The following is a 4,305-nucleotide window of genomic DNA, read 5'->3' as shown; positions in this document are numbered from 1 at the left end:
ATTGTGTGTAAGTGACTTGTTTTAATGTTTTCTCCTTCCTTGTTACTGTGACTTGCGTTGATTTTTTTTTTATACCGCTCTCATTTAATTGTTTTCCAGCTGCCTGTAAGACGTATTTTGAGACGGTACGCAGGAGCTTCAGATATACGCAGCCAGCCACACGCTGCGTGCGGAGGCTATCTGCTCGGAGTCGGGCCAGAAGAAAGAGGGTAAGACTTTATTTGGTGACTATTTTTCAGGTGCATTGATAGATGTGTTGTGTCCATACGCAGTGCGCTGATTCATTGTTTTTTTTTTTCAGCTGCTGAAAGCGAGGCAGAATGTGCTAGCAGATGAGGAAGTGGAACTCTGGAAGTCCGCCGTCGTCAGCGGTGTCTCTGGATGGATTGTACGGTCGCCGCCATTTCGTAGGCCGGATCCCTCTGAACTCTGTGTTAAGCTGCTGTCCCGGTTAGAAGCGATGCCTTAGTACAGGGCCACGCACAGTAGGCGTCTGCACATCGGACCTGCCTCGGAGGGAATGCTGCCCGTTACCTCCAACCCCGAGGAAGCAAACGGACCGTTCACGGACTTTTAATTTTTAGAAACGCATGTGTTTGGATACGCGTTGTATATAGTTGTGTGTGTTTTAATAAAGCTCTTTCTTTGCATAAACAGCTTCCTGGCAAATGTTCATTTCCTGTATAAATTCATTCATGTCCTTGATGGTAACATAATAATTGTGTAGTAGTGTAGAATAACATAAATACACACCATATGAATGAATAAATATATGAATGAATAAATATATGAATGAATAAATATATGAATGAATAAATAAATATATATATATATATATATATATATATATATATATATATATATATATATATATATATATGAATAAATATATATATGTAAATATATATATATGCCAACCAATCACGAGCGACTTTACTTGTTTAAAAAGAAGTGGTTCCGTCCAATACTCAGTAAGAAAATTAAAGCCTGGCGTGGCCACGTGTGGTTTTGCTGCCAATCACGAGCGATTTCATTTGTTTGAGAATAGTGGTTTCAGCCAATACTGAGAAGGTTATTCAAGCCAGACCTGGCCAGCCGCGCGGGTTTGCTGCATTCATATGCTAATTAGGGCCATTAGTACAGCTGATCGCTCTCCACATACGTCATGGTACGTTTCCGACAATTTGTGGCACGACAAACGCGGACAAGCACGGGTTGCAAATTGTCGGAAACTGACGAAAATCAGGCAGATCTGCGGGAGTTTACGGGGGTTTACGGGGACGAAAATCTCACTTTTCATGCAGTGTAACTAAGATATCCCAACATATGTTTTTAAAAATGTGTGGTATGCATGTAAATGTAAAAATATACTTACATTTGAGCAGCCGGACAGCATTTTTCCTTTCACTGAATGAGTTCTGGGAAGCCACTTCATTCCAAGTCAGCTTTTGACCATCCTCGGTCTGAAGTGGTCATTTTAAGGGTTGAAGGGCATTTCCCCCAAGCTCTTATAACTATTGGGTCACACTACCCTTACACATGAGCAAGCAAAACCGAGTGCGTGTGATAGAACTGGGACATGGCCATAGTCTTTGGACCAGAGTCTTTGAAAAAGAAGCTGATTAGCCAGTCACTTCATCTGGATGGGATTAAACTGATTTCAGATAATAAAGTAAAAAATCTTGGTGTTGTTTTTGATCAGGACCTGTCATTTAAATCCCATATCAAAGAGGTTTATAGAATTTCCTTCTTTCATCTGAGGAACATTGCAAAAATGAGAAATCTCCTGTCCAGGGGTGATGCTGAGAAACTAGTCCATGCATTTTTTACTTCAGGGCTGGACTATTGGAAATCCAAAAACGTTTAAAAAAAAAAGCAATCCACTGACTTTGTTTGCAAGTTTGAAGACGTTTTTGTTCCCATCCAGAAAGCTTTTTCAATTGAAAATGTAAGGAAAAGCATTGAGTTCCAGGTTTTATAGAGTAGCCCAACAAAGCAATGCGAATGCAACCTGAAACGGACAAACGGTTCCCCCCCTTTGGAATGCGGGTTATTTGGCTTCTTTGTTAGCCTGCATTGCCCCATGTTTTGTAGTAACACAACACTGTTTCTTTTAAAACTGTTTAGACAAATACTGCTATTTTTTTTTATAGAGAAAATTTTACACCAAATTTATTTCAAAGTAAAATTAACTTATTTATCTAAGGTGTTATTTTTTAGAATCTATACCACATTAATGCCCAAATCGGATTATACTGAAAGGCATTTGTCAAAAATAATCACAATATTCCAATGTTTACGGTACCATATAATTATTATAATGACCCATACAGGGTTTTACTGCAGTGTCATTTGCAATGACCAGTCAACATGACGCATATGTAGTGAATAGCCATCGCCATTTTCTCAAACTGACAGATCAAGAGCCACAGAGATATGATCCAATGACATCACACTGCTAGGCGAGGCCCAGGAGTTGTGGGAGAGAGAAAAAAAAACAAAAAAAAAACGTTCTGAATACAGAGAGCTGCACCTGCCCCAAGTTGCTGTCGGCCAAAATTGAGCGGAAATTAAAGAAATGTGGAAATGATTGGTGGGGGCATGTCTTCAGAAAGTTACTCCTGTGATGTGAAGGTATGAGGGAAAATGAAAACATGGCTCACTGTACAGTGCCTTGAGATGAGTCTTGTGATTTGGCGCAAAATAAATAAACTGAATTGAATAGAATACAAAAAAAATGTGAGAATAATAATGGAGGGAAATTTCTTCGACAGTAATTTAAAGGTATAGTGAAGGATTTTTGGCGTTATTTTTAAAGACCAGACTTAAAAAACAAATGCACATGCACAAACCTGTACCCGCTGCCAAACACGTGCGACAGTGTGAACAAGACCATTTTTCCTCGTGCACGCTCTGTGTAAAGTTCCTGTTTGCATCATTCATAGGAGATTACTTTCCAAAAGAAGTTCTGCAATTCTTCCACTATGTCAGACTCACCACCAGTAAGAGAAATCCGGGACAAGCACATAACACCACAATGATTGACATTTAGGAGAACCATTTATTTTGATGATCCACTCTGAAAAAGAACATCCTCCCCTATGCTGCAAAAAAATAAAAATATGTATTTTTTTTTTTATTCTTTCTATTGTTGATTAATTGTTTGCTTGTCTTTACCCTGCCTTTATACACACTTATTTGTTTTGGCAAGCCTCCTGTATGCATCCAGCCACTACAAACAAACTTTACAGTCTGCAGCCTGTAGGTAACTTACCGACTGCTTATGGGGCTTTATCTCCTCCAGCCAGCTCTCTAATCCTTAGCAGCACATTGAGCCATTTTAGACAACAAAGCATGCAGTGAATATTAATCCTGGGCTATGACCCTTCGTCTAACTTACATGCACATTCAAACAAGCAGTGTTATTATGCTATAATCAGCTGGTTGGAATTTACCAAAATGTGTCTACCTATGAGTAATGAAGTTAAAAAGAAAACAGCCCTCCACCCAACCCAAACCGGTTTGGGAAAATTATCAGGAGATTGTTATTTTTCTGCGAAAGACTGGCAACCTGTCCAGCGTTCAACCTGCCTTTGTCTACAGACTGTTGGAGAAAGGTCCCATCCCCATGGATGGATGGATAGATTATATAAGGAGTTTTTATAGAAAGTGGGAAAAGGTGGATTTTATGTCAGCCCAGAAAACTGCTTTTAATTTGTTTGAAAATAAAGGAGCCGATGGATTTGTGGAATCACTCAAAAGAGCCATTTTAGCTTAAAACAATGAGGACAGTTGGAACAGGTTTTACATCAATTGCTCATCATTTGTATTACAATTACAATATTTGTTTCAATTAAACCCAGACCTGCCCCCTAAACACCCAGGCAGTTACCCGATGTAGAAAATTAATATTAAACAAGGAATATGAGGTTAAAATCTAAGTCTAAATGAGTTTGACAAATGTTGCAAAAGGGGTCCGGTTCATTAACTGTTGGGAGCTGGAGAAGTTCCACCTCTCTCCAGCAGAGTCCGCCGTGGATCCTCTGTGGGAGCCTCCTGCACAGCTGCAGCTCGTCTAGATCATCAGAGGATCCACTACTTAAGCTGTCTTCAGACCTTGCCTCAACGCCGCAGTGTTGTTCTAGTTGGTCAGCGCTTAAGCCTAGATCCTCAGAGTAAATCTATGACTTTTGAATCCAGCTTGGATTCAAACCCCTGTGTCTGTTTTCCAGGAAACCTGTGCCTCCTCTGTGAAAGCTCTGGAAGAGCTAACCTGCCGAGCCGACCGTCTAGTTGACTCTCATA

This window comes from Cyprinodon tularosa, unplaced genomic scaffold (assembly GCF_016077235.1).
Source record: "Cyprinodon tularosa strain WSP-4 unplaced genomic scaffold, ASM1607723v1 ctg1177, whole genome shotgun sequence".
Taxonomy (NCBI): Eukaryota; Metazoa; Chordata; class Actinopteri; order Cyprinodontiformes; family Cyprinodontidae; genus Cyprinodon; species Cyprinodon tularosa.
The sequence above is the reverse complement of the archived record's forward strand: the minus strand, read 5'-3'. Positions refer to the sequence as shown.